General features: G+C 45.5%; 2 pseudogenes; both read left to right on the top strand.

The window, feature by feature from the left end:
• The first annotated feature begins 5,911 nt into the window (after positions 1 to 5,911).
• On the top strand, positions 5,912 to 6,730 carry LOC110283686 (proline-rich AKT1 substrate 1-like; annotated as a pseudogene).
• A 9,095-nt stretch (positions 6,731 to 15,825) lies between these two features.
• On the top strand, positions 15,826 to 17,073 carry LOC110312225 (ADP-ribosylation factor-like protein 4A; annotated as a pseudogene).
• Positions 17,074 to 17,733: the final 660 nt, after the last annotated feature.

The raw sequence follows: 17,733 nt of genomic DNA, 5'->3' as shown, positions 1-17,733 counted from the left end.
TTTGATTCCTGAGGATCTGTGTGGACTTTATAACCAGTGCCCTCAGCGATGCTGGTTGGTTTTTCAGGATCTTACTGTCCAATAGGGGTGATAACTGCCAACTAGTCATCAGTCTCTGGGCAGAAGGACTTGATTTAGGATGAAGGGAGGTGAAATTGGAGAGATGAGGAAGAGCCTGCTTTGATAGCTCAGAGGTCCAACCCAGACCTCAATAGCAGATTTTGCCCAGAACCCTGTGCTGCTGGAATCTAGAGCTGTTCTAGAGCAAGTTGGAAGGATCAAGTGTTCACCATGAACCAGAGGAGACAGGTCAAACTCCCATGTGGCTGGCTTGCAGCAGCATCAGGGCTCTCTGCTGCCCAGAAACAGATTCCTCAGGGGCTGACATCTGCCAAGGCAACAAAGGAGGACTGTCAGCCAGCAATAGCAAAGCTCCATCACCCAGGAAGAGAAATAGTAAGCAGATAAGAAGAAGGAGTTCGCTGGGCAGTGGTGGCACATGCCTTTAATCCCAACACTTGGGAGGCAGAGGCAGGTGGATTTCTGAGTTCAAGGCCAGCCTGGTCTACAAAGTGAGTTCCAGGACAGCCAGGGCTACACAGAGAAACCCTGTCTCGAAAAAACAAACAATCAAAAACCAAAAAAACAAGAATGCATTCAGTTTGGGGCACCATTTGCAGCTGGAAATAGGGAATGGACTGTCAGACCAGACTTCCATCCGGTCCACATTGAGTGATCATGGTGGCCTCCACAATCCCTCTGGTAAAGCAGAGTCATGCTTCCTACTTCCCTATACTCAGCTGTTGCTTTAAAGCTGGGCGTGGTGGTGCACACCTTTAATCTCAGCACTCAGGAGGCAGAGGCAGGCACTTTCAAAGCCTGGCTGCTCTGGCATCAGACCTCACTGCTGCGCCAGGACAGACTACTGGGCAGCAGCTGACAGACAACCTCTGCAGAGGCAGGAAAATAGAGGACCTTCAGCCAGCAATCGAGTAGCCCATCTTCCAGGAAAAGAAATCTTAAGCAGATAATAGCTTCCTTCTCTGGCCGAAGCTGGGCTCCTAGAGAGGCTGGCGAGCATACCACACTGGCACACTATGTCGGTGCTCGCCTGTGTTCAGGGACAGACTCCCTGGAGTGTACTTTCCTTTTCTCCTGGACTCAGGATACTGTCAAGTTTTAGATCCATTCTGACCATCTCAGTCTCCTTTAACATTGACCTGAGTAAATTATTTCTTCAATCCTGCTGGTGTTTCTGAATATCAATTTCTGCTTTTCCCTCTGCCTACACTACTTGTCTCTTGCTGAGCCTGTTTCACCATCAATATCCCTCCTCCCTCTCCCTGCTTTCCTGGTGAGCCTGTTCACTCTCTCAGGGGTACAGGTACCTCCATAGATCTCAAGTCTTCAGGTTTTGTTTTGTTTTGTTTAGTTTGTCTATTCTCAGCTTTGTAGAAAAATCTTTCAGTTACCTTAAAACATACTAGTTTAATGGAATAATTGTGGTAGAAACAGATAAAGTTCATGGTTTGCAATATTAATATTTCTTCCTCATTTACATGGAAGAATTGGAAACTGGAGATTGCTCCCTGAGCAGGAACCACTGGTGTTCCAAGAAGAGGATCCAAGCCAAGGGCACAGCAGCCCTGCTGATGAACAGAGAGACTTTTAGTCATCCCTGGGGTTTTCCTAGCAGCACTGGACAAGAGCCACCAGAGGAGGCAGATGACTGCTGAGTGTCTACAAAACTCTCTCATGGGTGATCAAGCAAGGGTGAGGCTTAAATTGTTGGGGATCATAGGCCCCGGTTTCCTTCCTGGTCCATGGAGATCAGATGGCCTTCATTTACTGGAGGATCAGATGCAGAAAACTTTCTTTTTCAGGGGTTGAGTTGGAGTAGGGTTACAAGGCAGTGTTTTTACCTCTGGTTATCCTGGAACTCCTTGTGTAAATCAGGCTGGTCTCAAATTCAGAGAACCACCTGCCTCTGCACCCTGATGCCAGGAGTAAAAATGTTTGCTACCATGGCTGACAAGGAGACACTCATTTTTACCAGGGACATAAGCATTGTCCTCTACTACATGTACAGAATATATTGAATAAATACCTTTTTTGTTGTTTGTTTGTTTTGGGTGTTTTTGTTTTTTGTTTTTTTGTTTTTTGAGTCAGGATTTCTCTGTGTATCCCTGGCTGTTCTGGAACTCACTCTGTAGACCAGGCTGGTCTTGAACTCAGAAATGCACCTGCCTCTGCCTCTCAAGTGCTTGGATTAAAGGTGTGTGCCACCACTGCCCAAAGAATAAATACTTAAAGGATGCTGGCATGCCGCAGACCCTCTGGGTCCCGTGCCTGTGTAAAACGGTTCTCTAGAGTAGATGGGCAAAGATTAGGACGTGACAAACAGACAAACACACAAGAGAGGTGTTGAATCTGAATGTAATGTCTGGTTGAGCTTAGACTAATTATATTACAGCGAATATCATAAATTGTAAAACATAACAGATATGGTACATTGAAGTTTCCCAGGGGCAAAAAGTGTGACTGCAAAGTTTACGCTAGGGATCAGCATCCCTCCAGATATAAGAGGAGTGACTACAAAAGGACTATGTTTATCTTAGAGATTAGCACCTGTTGGGGTAGGAGGCCCCTGAGTTTTGCACTTTAGAGTTAATTGGGCTAGAGGAGTTTTAACCCTTGCCTGGCCTCAGGAATAAAGTAGTGTCAAGGACTTAGGCCTTGTTAATACTTATCTATGTCTGGAGAATTCCCATTTTTCAGTATAGTAACTTAATTTGCTGTTGGCACGGAATATAGTCTGTAATAAGAATTTCTATCTCAGTGAGAATTCCAGTCTCTTTTTGTAGATAGCTGATTTAATGACTAGTACTTAATTGGTTATTGACTAGGTTAAACTCCTTGTTGCTATCTGGAATCTAAGAACCCTGGGAAAAGGCTTTAGCTATGTTAGAATACAATCTTAAAAGGCATTTACTATAAGGTAATGCTTAATAGAGTGCACGTGAGTCTATACATTAGACTGACAGTGAGTGGAGGATTGATATTATGATTTAAAAAAATTTGGGGAGAAGAATGTCAGACTTCAGGAAGAGAGTTCCCTTTGAAACCCATTGCTTCATCGGTCAGTTTCCCAGCTTTCGCTTTTCGCTATGTCAAACTGACTCAACCAAAGTACGTGACAATAGCAGTTCTGCTTTTTTTTTTTTTTTTTTTTTTTTTTTGAGAACTTGACAATAAGAGGAAATAGAAGAGAGGCCAAAGTTAGGACTGGAAGGCAGAGTGGAGGGGAGCAGATTGGAGGGGACAGCATGTAGAATAGCAGAGTAGGGCAGTGCAGAGGGGAGAGGAGTAGAGTGGAGGGAAGCAGAGGAGAGAGGAACAGAGATTAGAGCAGGAGAGTGGAGGGAAGCATAGTGGATGAGTCATCCTCAAACCTTGTGTCCCTTTCCTAGACTGACACTTCCACTTTCCACTTTCTATTCCTGCTTTGAGCTCTGAAGGATACAAAGTTAGGGTCCTCAGTCCTTTCTCCCTCTTTCCCTGTGACCCCCTACCCCTGTATTTAATAAGTTCCCTGAACTTCTCTTACTATTCTGTAAGTCCTCCAAAGCATCCAAGAACCTGAAGCTGTGCTCTGACTGGGATCACAGAGAAACAGCCAGCTGCTTTGCAGTGAAATAGTGACACAGTAAAGATCACCTGTGAAGGTGCCAGTGTAACCGGGGAATCAAAGCATTTCTCGGTTCCCCTGCCAGACTGATTTCCATGTCACACAGTACTCCTGACAGTCAGTGAGTGGAGTGGATGGGTGAGGGATGAGGAGGCTGTGGTCACACCTCCTAGCCAGGGACACTCTGCTCTTTATGATCAAAAAAGGACAGATGGAGCAAAAGCTGGCGGCCAGGGCTGAGGTCTGAGTTCCTCCAAGGGATGCAATGTTTCTCTCCTTGACACAAACACAGTCTCTGCTGTGTGTTCGCACCATGGTGCACACAAGCTCTTAATATGCACATAGGAGAGGGGTCCAGTTGAACCACATAGCGGGGTTGTGGTGGGGTTACCCTTCCCTTCAACCTTTTGTCTGTCCTGGTTCCAGAGAGGTGGAAAGGTGAGCCAAAGTCAGCACTGACAAATAAGTTCCAGTCACCAGAGAAAACCCTGTGACCAAAATGGGAAATCCTCCACACAACCTTTAAAGAACTTAGAAAATAAAATAAAACACAGTTTTAACAGTGAGATACTGACTCTAGTGTTTAAAACTCACCTTGTACAGACACAGTCTAAAAAAGTAATCTTTTTTTTTTCTCTTCCATTTGACTGACAAGTCAGGAAAAATCAAAAGGGTAAAAGGCAGCGGTAGAGAAATCTCCAACATAGCAGACAGAATAAGTAGTTGAAGAAAGCTGTGTATTATGGGTGAGAAAACACATATAGGCTACATGTTTCTCTGGGCCTGCAGATCATTGTCTACTCAGTCCCTAGTCCTCCTCACTAGTAGTCAATCTACAGTCAAGGGAACTGAAGGGCAGGAAGGGAGTGGATAAAGGGCAGACTGTTGTCAGGTTGGCCTGGGGCAGTGAGGCTGTGGACTCCTTCCTGGGGATAGGACCTTGCCACAAGCCATCCTTCTGAGAACTCTTTTGTCCTTTGCACTCAGCTACAGCCAGACACCTTTCTGTGCCCACACTACTCCTGACTGTTAGTTCATGGGCTGGGTGGGTAGGTGAGGATGTGGTCACACCACCTTTTATCCCATACTGAGCATAAAATGACATGTGGAGCAAAAACTGGCAGGTTCTGTTTGTTTGTTTGTGTTGTTGTTGTTTTTGGTTGTGGCCCTTGTTGTTGTGGTGGTGGTGTGTGTATGTATGAGATTACTTCATGGTGGTGAGGAGTGTGGGTGTTTGCATGTATTTCAACATGCATTGTCACAGCCTCAGAACAAATTTCAAGAGACCTGCGTCTTCTTTCCTGTGGATCCCAGGGATCAAACTCAGGTCCTCCAGTGTGGGAGCAACTGCCTTTCTTTTTTTTTTTCTTTTTTTTTCTTTTTCTTTTTTTTTTTTTTTTTTTTTTTTGGTTTTTCGAGACAGGGTTTCTCTTTATAGCTCTGGCTGTCCTGGAGCTCACTTTGTAGACCAGGCTGGCCTCGAACTCAGAAATCCGCCTGCCTCTGCCTCCCGAGTGCTGGGATTAAAGGCGTGCGCCACCACGCCCGGCTGCAAATGCCTTTCTTGATGGCTCTCTATATTGTTTTTATTATTTGATGTGTATGGCTTCCTTTCAGAGATCTCCAGTCAGGGGTTAAGGCAGGCTGTAACTCTTTCAAGCTGACAAAACCCACTATGCAGAAGGAAAAGTAGTTCATGTACTTCAGAAGAAAGTCCATCCATGGGGATGTAAAGATACATAAAATAAGTCAGGTGGAAATTACTGTATAACAGTGTGGGAAATATTGAGATAAAAATAAGAACAAAATTTACATCAAGATATATACAAATCAATATGAAGTTAAATATAAAGTGGACATATGGTCATATGCATTTGTACAACTGGCTGGACCGTGTACCAGAGTGCTGAAGTGGGTTAAGGTAACTGTAAATAGCAATTTGTTTCCATCAGACTCCTGCATGAGTAACAAGTACATGGAAGCTTTGTAAAGGGAGCCTCCATCTCTTTGACAAATTAAAAGAGAGAGGAAAATCCTCTGCAGCCTGCAGGCTGACCAATTTGGCTGTCTGCGGCGCTCAGATCCAGTGTTTCAAATCGGTTCACCCAAACACGCCATTTCCTTCCTGCAGCCTGAAGTGTTCCTGGAATACCATTGACCACTGGCTGGTTCCTGGAAAGATGCTTTAAAAATGGGAACTCGCATAGCAGCTTGGTGGAAACCATGTTAATACTGGACACTACTATCTCTTTGCTGGGCATGATGGAGACGTGTTGGAAAAGCAAAACGGAGATCGAAAGGGGGCGTGGATGAAATCTGTGGGGAAGCTGTCATGGGGGCTGCTCAGAGCTTTTGGGCCAGCACTGGCTCAGAGCTGGTATTACTGACTGCAGCACCGCGGCACCGCTCCGCCAGGGCCCTGTGCCTATGCTGCCCATGGTCACGGAGCCCTGGCAGAGGCCGCACGACTCTGCCTCCATGACATCGCACAGGCACACAGTGTAACTGCCACCTGACCTCTTGGTCCCGCCACCAGCACCACAGCCGCCCAGCCCTTGGCCAGCCTTGGTCAGGGAGGATGATTAGGAAGAAGAGGACGAGCCCACTGAAAGAGTTATCTGGGAAGCGACTGGGCGGTAGCGATCATTGAAGTCTCTTCGCTATGAATGAGGATGCCACCCTCCAGGACCTGCCCCCCTTCTGCAAGTCAGACCCGGAGAGCACTCAGTTGACGGCAGCCTGAGTGGGGAGACACCCGCCGGTCCCCCAGCCTGCCCCAAGCCCCCAAGCACAGCCCTAACGACCCAGCTGTATGCCAAGTCTCTGCAGGTGTCGGTGCCAGTGTGGGCCTTCAAGAAGAGGACAGAAGCCGGATCGTCAGATCAGAAGAATAGCCCGCCCTTCTCGCCCGACCTAGAAGAAATAGCGGCTAGCTTGTGTGCGCTAGTGCTGCTAGAGGTGAGGACACCCCAGGTCTTCGGGGATCTTCCGCGGTCGCGGCTCAGTACCCGCGACTTCCAGAAGCTGAAGCGGAACTATTAAGCGTGCAGAACGCCTCCGTGCGCGAGAGGCCACTGTCTGCTCTGCCCAGCAACATGTCAATTCTGTTGCCCAGCAACAGAAGAATTCTTTGTGGGATTGGCACCCTCCGGTTGGGCGGGGCTAGTTGTAAAAGCTCAGCCTGTAGGTTCCACAGCAAGACAGCCTGTCCATCAAAACTTGTCCTGTACCCAGGACCTTACCAGCTTACTGCCCCCCACCACATTAACAGGTGCCTTAAAAGGCCTCTCCCACCCAAGTGGGGGCAGAGGCAAAGGAGGCCTCATTTTCTGGCCCTGGATTTGGGTGTGGGAGAATGGTATAGGTGTCAGGAGGGGCGCTATGAGATTAAAGTTTTACCTGGGAGGGGGGCGGGATGTGAACTTAGGAAATTGGAAGGAAAGATGATGAAACCGCTGGGATTCCAGGGAAGAATGATCAAACTAAGGACGGACTGAGATGCTGTGGTCCATGCTGAGCAAGAAACCCTGTGGAAGTCCAAAATGTGTGCTGCTGACTATAAAGGGCTGGTTGTCATAGTGGAGCAGGGTTTTCTGGTTCACAGGGGGAGTCTGCTCCTCCTCCTCCTCAGCTCTCCCTGACTCCAGCTTCCAGTGCTCAGGCCCCTCCTCCTCTACCCCCCATGCTTGCTGCTCCACCCTAGGATTCTCCAAGTTGCTCTCTAAGCACAGAAACTGCTTGTCCTCCAGGTAGCCAACTTCCATAAACCTGGTCTCCCCGAGGCAGTTGGGAGGTAGCAGTGAGGAAATACCACAGTGAGTGTGAACCTGGGAACACTGTGCGGTGAGACCAGGAGTTCCTCTAGGGACTCGGGGCAGAGCAACTGTCTCCTGGCAGTGTAAGACTCCATCCCAGTACAAAGATCTGTCCATATTAGGAAAGAGGCTTCCAAGCTCAACCCAATAAAGACAATGCCCCTCAGGCATTCCAGAGAGTAACTTACTCTTGATAATTCCTCCAGGCACACCTGGAGCGGACTTTCCTTTGCTACTGGACTCTGGATACTGTTAAGTTTTAGATCAGTTCTGACCATCACAGTGTCCTTTAATATTGACCTGAGTAAATTATTTCTTCAATCCTGCTGGTGTTTCTGAAGGTCAATTTCTGCTTTTCCCTTTGCCTACACTACTTGTCCCTTGCTGAGCCTGTTTCACTATCAATATCCCTCCTACCTCTTCCTGCTTTCCTGGTGAGCCTGTTCACTCTCTCAGGGGTACAGGCAATACCTCCATAGATCTCAAATCTTTGGTGTTTTTTGTTTGTTTGTTTGTGTTTTATTTGTTTGTTTGTTTTTTGTATAAGCTCTGCTTTGTAGAAAAATCTTTCAATTTTCTGAAAAAATACTATTTTAACTGGGATAATTGTGCTAGAAACAGGTAATGTTCATGGTTTGCAATATTGATATTTCTTCCTCATTTACAGAGAAGGATTCTCCTCAGTAATTTTTTTTTTTTTTTTGATTTTTCGAGACAGGGTTTCTATGTGTAGCCCTGGCAGTCCTGGAACTCACTCTGTAGACCAGGCTGGCCTCGAACTCAGAAATCCGCCTGCCTCTGCCTCCCAAGTGCTGGGATTAAAGGCGTGCGCCACCACTGCCGGGCAGAGAAGGATTCTCAACCCGCGATTACCCTCTGAACAGGAACCACGGGGGTTCCAAGAAGAGGATCTAACCAAGGGCACAGCAGCCTCCCTGATGAACAGAGAGACTAAATCATCCCCAGTGGTCCCCAGCAGCACTGGACAAAAGCATCAGAGGCTGCAGATGACTGCTGGGTGACTACAAACTCTGTCAGGGGTGATCAAGCAGGGGCGAGGCAAGCATTCTCAGGAATCATAGCCCCCAGTTTCCTTCCTGGGCCATGGGTAGATCAGATGGCCTTCATTTACTGAAGGATCAGATTCAAGGAAGTTTCTTTTTCAGGAGTGGGGTGGAGTAGGATTCAAGACAGGGTTTTTCCCTCTGGTTGTCCTGGAACTCTGTGTATAAATCAGGCTGGCCTCAAATTCAGAGAACCACCTGTGTCTGCATCATGACTGCTAGGATTAAAGATGTGTTGCTACCATGGCTGACTAGGAGACACTCAGTTATATTAGGGACATAGTCATTGTCTTCTACTACCTGTCCAGAAAATACTGGATAAATTCTTAAAACATATGAAGATGCTGGCAGTTCTGTTTTATGGGGAGTTGTTCTATAACAGGAAATAGAAGAGAGGCAAAGGGGAGGACTGGATGGTAGAGAGTTCAGGCAGAGTGTTGGGGAGCAGATTGTAGGGAAGAAGAGTGTAGGCCAGCAGAGCAGATGAGTCCAACTCAAGTCTTTTGTCCTTTTCCTAGGCTGACCCTTCCTCTTTGTACTTTCTATACTTTTTCTTCTATCTTTGCTCTCTGAAGGATACAAAGTTAGGGTCCTGATTGCTCCATGTCTCTCTTTCTGGCTACAACCCACCCTCAACTTGTATATTCAGCAAGTGCCTAGAACTGTTCCCACTAGCACAGGAGTCTTCAAAACCAGCATTGATCCTTAGGCTTCCCAGTTGCAGCTATCACAGCAGAAACAGATAGCTGCATTGCAATGAATCTTGGACCAGGTAAAAACCACATGTGGCATGCTCCAATTAAGGCAAGGAATTGATGAATTTCTCAGTCCCAGACCCAAACTAATTCCCTACTCTTGACTGTGCGTACATATTGATGGTGTGCATGGGTGAGGGAAGAAGAGGGTATGGTCACATCACCTACTCCGGGACACTCTCTGTCATTAGGGTCAGAAAATAACAGGTGTAGCAAAAGCTGGAGGTCAGGGCATGGGGGGGGGGTTGTTGGGGTGGGGATGGGGAGGTCTGAGCTCCTCCAATGAAGGCAAAGTTTCTCTCCTTGACACAAACCCAGTCTCTGTTGTGTGTTCCTGCACAGGTGGAACCACGTGATGGGTGGGAGTGGGGTTCCCCTTCCCTTCAACCTTCTGTCTGTCCTGGTTCCAGATAGGCAACATTGAACCAAATCAGCGCTGAGGAGTCAGTTCCAGTTGATAGAGAAACTACTGTTCTGCAGCCACACAACTTTTAAGGAACTTAGAAGATAAAATAATAGGCACTCAGGAAGTCTGCCAAACCAGTGGCATGGGTTCTTTCTGGTCTGGGCTGGTGCTCTGTGCACACCTTGGACACAAACTCTGCAGCCAGTCCACAGCACCCAGAGGAAGCTCCACTCCCAGGCACTCACACATGTCCAGTATCCCAGATATCTATAAAACATTTCATCCTAAGACAAAAGAATATACCTTCTTCTCAGCACCTCATGGCACCTTCTCCAAAACTGACCATATAATTGGTCACAAAACAGGCCTCAAGAGATACAACACTGAAATAATCCCATGCATCCTATCAGATCACCCTGGACTAAGGCTGGCCTTAAATATCAACAAAAACAGTGGAAAGCACAGATACACGTGGAAGCTGAACAACACTTTATTCAATGATAACTTGTTCAAGGAAGAAATAAAGAAAGAAACTAAAGGCTTGTTAGAATTTAATAAAAACAAAGACACATCATATCAAAACTTATGGGACACATTGAAAGCATGGTAAGAGGAAAACTCACAGCTCTAAGTGCCTCCAAAAAGAAGCTGGAGAGAGCTTACACTAGCAGCTTGACAGCACACCTGAAAGCTCTAGAACGAAAAGAAGCAAATGCACCCAAGAGGAGTAGACAGCAGGAAATAATCAAACTCAGGGCTGAAATCAATCAACTAGAAAGAAAAAGAACTATTCAAAGAATCAACAAAACCAGGAACTGGTTATTTGAGAAAATCAACAAGATAGATAAACCCTTAGCCAGACTAACCAGAGGGCACAGAGACAGTATCCAAATTAATAAAATCAGAAATGAAAAGGGAGACATAACAATGAAATATATCTTAAAAGAATTAATCTGTTTGCTAAACAGTTCAAAATATTAAAACCATGTTCTGCAAACATCATGGAATATTATTGATAATTTTTCTCACTGTGTTTGAAGTCAGCATTTTCTTAATGTTTAACTTCAAAGAGTTTTTGCTATTTTGAAATGTTTAAATTATACTTACTGATAAAATAATTTCTCCTAGAAACCCTGATCTTCTTTAAGTAAACTTATAATTAGACAATGTACACAGATATATAATGCATTTTAAATACTCTCTCACTATGTCAGATGGTATCATATAAGGGCTTTTGAATATATTTGTTAATGATTCATTTTTAATATTCTATGCTCTCCTAGTATGCTTAATTCCCAAAGAATATTTTATATGTTTTGAAACAATTTATTATTCAACATTAGTTATAGGGTCCTCGGTTATGGAGAGTATTAAATGTTCATTAATGATATTTTTAGCATATGAAAGGATATGATTATAAAAATTGAATACATTTTTAGGTATTATTTGATTCTCAAAATATTCAATATTATTAATATGTTTGATGTATAAAATGCATTTAAATAATAAAATTAAGAAAAAAGAAAAGAAAACAGTTTTATCAGTGAGATATTGACTCTAGATAGAGTTTAAAGCTCACCTAGTATTGACACGGTCTAAAAAAGTCTTGATCTGCTTTTTGCTCTGCCAGTTGACTCACAAGTCAGGAAAAATCTCAAGGGCAACCAGCAGCTGCAGTAGAGAAATCTCCAGCTTGGCAGACAGAATGAGCAGTTGAAGAAAGCTGTTTAATGTGTGTAAGGAAACACATGTGACTCTGAGCCTGCATATCTTTCTCTACTCTGTCCCAAGTCTTCCTCACCAATAGTCAATCAATAGTCAAGGGAACTGAAGGGCAGGGTGGGCAGACTGTTGTCAGGTTGGCCTGGGGAAGTGAGACTGTTGGCTCATTCCGGCCACAAGCCATCTTTCTGAGAATTCTTTTGTCCTTTGCACTCAGCTACAGCCAGGCACCTTTCAGTGTTCATATTCCTCCTGACTGTTAGTCCATGGGATTGGGTGGGGTGAGTGGGTAGGAGTGTGGGGATGTGGTCACACCACCCTTTATCTTATAATGAGCATAAAATGACATGTGGCGCAAAAGCTGGCAGGTTTTGCATCTTTCTTTGTTTGGGTTGTTTTCCTTGGTGGTGGTGGTGATGGTGTGTGTGTGTGTGTGTGTGTGTGTGTGTGTGTGTGTGAAATTACTTTATGGTGGTTGGGACTAGGGGTGTTTGAATGCATTCCACCTAGTGCTTGTAGATAGCCTCAGAACAAATTTCAAGCAACAGGCTTCTTCCTTCTTTGAGATCCCTGGGATCAAACTCAGTTCCGCAGGCATGGTTGCAAGTGCCTTTCTTGATGGCCCTCTATATTGTTTTATTATTTGATGTGTATGGCTCCCTTTTCAGAGATCCTCAGTCAGGGGCTGAGGAGTGCTGTAACTCTTTCAAGCTGGCAAAACCCACTATTCAGAAGGAGAAGTAGTTAGTGTAACTCAGAAGAGTGTCCGTCCATGCGGACACAAAATAACCTCATAGTGGTAAAGATACAGAACGTAAGTCAGGTGGTAAGAACTGTACAACTATGTGGGAAACATTAAGAGACAAAGTTAACAAGAACAAAATTTACATCAAGAATAACACAAATCATTATAAGATAAAATATAAAGTTAACATAAGGTCACATGCAATTGTACAACTGGCTGGACCATGTAACAGAGTACTGAAGTGGGTTAAGGTAGCTGTAATTAGTAATTTGTTTCCATCAGACTCCTGCATGAGGAACAGGCACATGGAAGCTCTGTAAAGGAAGCCACCATCTCTTTGACCTATTCGGCTGTCATCTGTGCCCAGATCCAGAGCTTCAAGTCGGTCCACCCCAACACCTACTCCATCTGTGACCTGATAGATGAGGTGGAGGAGCCAGGGCTGCATAACCAGATTCAGGAACAGATCCTGAAGCATGGCTGTGACTGAAGCCATTTCCTGCCTGCAGCCTGCTGAGCAGCTCCTGGGAGCCTGAGAGGAGGCTCAGGGCAGCAGAGGCAGCAGAGGAGTCTTCAGAGCCCTAAGTGTTCCTGGAAATACCAGTGAAGGTCAGGTCCATGGAAAGATGCTTTTAAAGGTGAACTCAGATAACTGGAAGGAAAGATGACTGAACAGAACTGGGTGCCCAGGCGAGAATGAGGTGCTATGGTCCATGCTGAGCCAGAAACCGCGTGGAAGTCCAAAATGCATGGTGCTAGTTGTAGTAGCCAAACAGGGTCCTCTGGTCCATGAGGTAAGTCTGCTCTATGGTCTTGGCTCTCTTTGTCTCCTGCTCCCAGTACTCTGGCCCCTCCTGCTCCACCCACGGTGGAGTCTCCAGGTCGCTGTGGAAGCACAGGAAATCCATGTGGTCCAAGTAACTTCCATGAATCGTGGCTCTTCCAGGTCAGGCCAGGACAAGGCGGTGAGGAAAGAACACAGCGAGTGTGAGCCTGAGGACTGTAAGCTGTGAGATCCCGACCTCCTCCTGGGATGCCAAGGGTGCTCCGGGAGGAGGGGAGTAGTGGGCAGTGCTCAAACGCGTTTGGAGAGTGGTGTCTGGTGGGAAAAGCCCTGGTTCGGCACTCTCTCCCCACCCTACCCCCCACACCCCTGCCTCCTCTTGCAGACTCCATCACTCACTTGTGCTGGTCTGGGTCTCAGCCAGGGTGGCCACCGGCCACAGAAGGAACTTGCACAGCTCGGTCAGGCACATATAGAGAGGAATACAGAGCTTGTTTGATTCCTCCCGATCTAGGAGGAGTTTATAACCAGTACTGGAGACTATGCTGGTTGTTGTTTCAGGATCTCACTATCCTCTGGGGGTGATAACTGCCAATTTGTCATCAGTGTCAGGGGAGAAGGACATCACACAGGTTGGGGGTGGGAAGTGAAACTAGCAAGATGGGGAGGAGCCTGCTAGGGCTACTCCATCCCAGACCTCAATAGCTGACCTTGCCCAGAACCCTGTGTTGCTTGACAGACTACTGTTATGTCACTGTCCCCCCCCCCCCCCCGCCCAAACACACACCTTCCTTAGACTGGAATTGAGAAGAGACCTACAGACAAATCTTATTTCTTTATTTTATTTTATTTTATTTTATAGTTTAATGTATTTTAGTAGTAAACTTACAGGAACAGTACAGAAGACTGACAACATTAACAACATGTACTTGTATGTAGGACAACTCAGTTAGAAAAGTATAGTGAATGGATGGCATCTACTGTGTGATAAAAATGCTACAAACACCATTTAGTTGTCGTCAATAAGAAATTTATTTATTTTTAAAAAAATCCAAATGCTGGTATTGTCCAGAAGATTTTAACAGGTTTATTTATAATTGTGTTTAAATGTGTTCACTGAAACATTTTGCTTGCATTAATGCTTTACATCTTGCATTTAATGAACGTGGAGAAATGCCAATACCTGATTCTGTCCCTTATGTTTCCACTCGCAATCATATACTTAGGTACCTTTGACCCCATGGAAAAAATATCTAACATTCAGAACTACTGATAACAGGAAGAAGAGAAAAAAATTTTTTTGAGAATGAAATGTTTCCCCTCATAGTGGACTCTTAAGCACATTCTCTGCATATGCGGTGTGCTAGCTGGATATCTTTTGGCATAATTGATACACGTTTGGCATGGATAGCACACAGATTGGTATCTTCCAAAAGGCCAAGCAGCTAGGCCTCACTTGCCTCCTGCAAAGCACCAATAGCTGCACTCTGGAAGCACAGATCTGTTTTGAAGTCCTGAGCAATTTCTCTCACCAGACACTGAAAAGGGAGCTTGCGGATCAGAAGTTCAGTGGACTTCTGATAGCGTCTGATTTCACAGCGTGCCACAGTACCAGGCCTGTAACGATGAGGTTTCTTCACTCCTCCAGTAGAGGGCGCACTCTTGTGAGTGACTTTTGTTGTTTTCTGGGTGCTTTACCACCGGTGGATTTGTGGTCAGCTAGCAAGAAGCAGCACTGGCATTGGAGAGCACAGGATGTGGCGGAGTTCTCTGAGAGCTGAGAGCTGAGAGCTGAGAGCTGAGAGCTGAGAGCTGAGAACTGAGGCTGAGAATAGAATACAAATCTTATTTCTTCATTTCCTTCCTCCTTCCCATTCTTTCCCTTCCTATAATAAGACCCAAAACTCTGGCGTTTTAAATTTTATTACTTTCACTGTGAGTGTGTGTGTGTCTTTCTGTCTTTCTGTCTGTCTGTCTGTCTGTCTGTCTGAAGTGTACCTGGCCATCTTCTTCCCCAGCACAGATGAGGAGGTCAGAGGAAACCTTGCAGAACCAGGTTCTCAATCTTTCCACTGTGTTTGTCTCAGGGATGGTCCTGTTATCCAGAGCTGTTCTAAAGCAGGTTGGAAGGATCTAGTGTTCACCATGAGCCAGAGTCTCTTCTTCTTGGTAAGCAGATCTGGGATCTATGTCAGGTGGGGAAGCCCGGAAGAGGTGGTTTGGGGAGGAGACAGGTCAAACTCCCATGTGACTGAGTTCTCATTATTTAGAGACTCAGAATAGAATGGAAGGCCTGAGCTGGGTCCTGGGAATATTGAATCCTGGTGGAGATCAACATTTCTTTTCTGTAATCACCATTGAGTGGCAGGGCTCTGCTTTCATACCCTTGTGTTTTCTTGTCCTGGAGATCTGAGCCTCATTTCAGGACCCTCAATTTCTATACAGAAGACACCATGAGCACCCTTAATAAAGTGGGTGGTCGTCTTAGGTCAATTTTCAATTGTATTGTGCTGCATGAGAGACCTTGTGGGGTTTGGTTCTATGCAATCCATATTGAGTGATCATGGTGGCCTCCACAGTCCCTCTGGTAAACAGACTCCTGCTCCTTCCTTGCCTATACTAGGCTGTTGGTTTAAGGAGGCTGGAGAGCATGTCCCTAGCAAGAATGGGTGGGGAGCATCAGGGCTTGCAGCTGTCCAGGGACAGACTCCTGAGCAGGGCAGCAGCTCACAGCCCAGGTTGAGAGTGAGGTGACAACTCAGGACTGTCAGCCAGCGATCACCCAGAAAGAGAAATCATAAGCTGAGAAGAACACATTCTATTTGGGACACCATCTGCAGCTGAAAATGGGGAATGGACTGTCAGTCCAGACTTCCATCCTGTCCATATTGAGTGATCATGGTGGCCTCCAATGTCCCTCTGGTAAAGCAGACTCATGCTCCCTCCTTCTCCATACTCAGCTGTTGCTTTAAGAGCTTCCTTCTCTGGGCGCCTCCCCACCTAGGGAGGCTGGCAAGCATGCCCCTAACTAGGTTTAGCACTAGGTTTAGGCTTGTGTGCCACCTCTCTTCTGCCCCTCCCTCCCTCTGTCCCTTCCCCCTTCAGACCTAGCTGCTGCAAGGGGAGGACTTCTAGGCAGCAGCTGACAGTAGACAGCAGGGGCAGAAAGTGAAATAGGCAGAGGCTGACAGTAGACAGCAGAGGGTGGAAAGTGAAATCCAGTAGCTCTCTCACCCAGAAAAGGAAATTCTCAGCAGATAAGAATAAAGCATTCGGGCTGGAGAGATGGCTCAGTGGTTAAGAGCACCGGCTGCTCTTCCGAAGGTCATGAGTTCAAATCCCAGCAACCACATGGTGGCTCACAACCACCTGTAATGAGATCTGACGCCCTCTTCTGGTGCATCTGAAGACAGCTACGGTGTACTTAGATATAATAATACATAAATCTTAAAAAAAAAAAAGTAAACACTAACATTTAAAAAAAAAAGAAAAAAGAAGAAAGCATTCAGTTTGGTAAACCATTTGCAGCTAGAACTTGGGTATGAACCAGCCTGCCACCCTTTTGGTCCTTTCCCACTGGTTTGGACTGTGCTGGAAAGACAACAATTTTATGCAGGCTGCAGTTCAACGGCTTTGTAAATACCATGCCTGCAAAAGGATTTAACACTGAGAAAACTAAGGTAACCTTGGGCAATTCTAAAACATTCACTTTTCACTTCTGGATGTAGGTGGGCAAGAGAAATGAAGACCACTGTGATAGTCATATACTCCATGCATAGATGACATTGTGTTTGTGGTGGACTCTGTTGATGTAGCAAACAGAAGAAGCCAAAACTGAACTTTATAAAATAACTAAGATATCAGAAAACCAGGGAGTCCCTGTACTTATAGTTGCTACCCACCCGGTCTATCAGAGATTGAGACTTGTTACCAATGGGTGAATTGACCTCGTGCACTCTTGGCATTGGCAGCCCACCTGTGCAATCATAGGAGGTGGGCTAAAGGAAGGACTTGAGAAAATACATGATATGATAATTAAAAGAAGAAAAATGTTGCGGCAACAGAAAAGAGAAGATTGGATTGGTGTGGAATAGGTTTTCCTTGGTCTGATTTCTGACAAGTTGAAGAGTGTCTACAGCCTGGTTTGCCTGTCTGCCCTCACTGAGGCAATTAAAGCTTTGTGTTGTTGAACAGTCAGATACCCAACTCTGTTGCCTTGTGTCATGAGTAAATACAATGCTTCTTAAAGTCGTCTCTTCTCCCTGACTCACAAATCTTTTGCTACTACCGTTGTGGGGAGCTAAAAAAGGCTAGTAATTGACCAGAATACAATTTTGTGGAAATTTGACCTGAAGTTAGGGAAATAAAACTTTGAAGAGAAAAAAAAAAAAGTGCTTGCTTCCTTCTCTGAAGCAAGAGATGCTTTCCTAACTCTGACTTTTCTTTCTGCCCTTAGGACATCTCTCCCTTGAGGCTGAGACTCCTTTGGGTCTCTTCCAGTCCTAGGCTTTGGAAGACAGCACCCATCCTGGTCACTACAGGAGTGTTGGGAGCTGCAGCTCTCTGGCTGTGCTGGGTAGGTAACCCTGTTAGCATTTCTTTCATGTATATGGGAGAAACAGGAAAGGAATAGGAGCATGCTGTATAATGGTGTATAATGTATATTATTATACAGTGTATAATAGTGGTGAAGGGTATGCGGGGTGGAAGAGTTGACCTCTAGATGAATTCTCATGCATTTTGTCACTGAAGGC

The sequence above is a fragment of the Mus caroli genome, unplaced genomic scaffold (assembly GCF_978045245.1).
Source record: "Mus caroli unplaced genomic scaffold, Mus_caroli_1 scaffold_18, whole genome shotgun sequence".
NCBI classification, from domain to species: Eukaryota; Metazoa; Chordata; class Mammalia; order Rodentia; family Muridae; genus Mus; species Mus caroli.
Note: the sequence above shows the minus strand (reverse complement) of the source record. Positions and strands in the feature narration are given on the sequence as shown.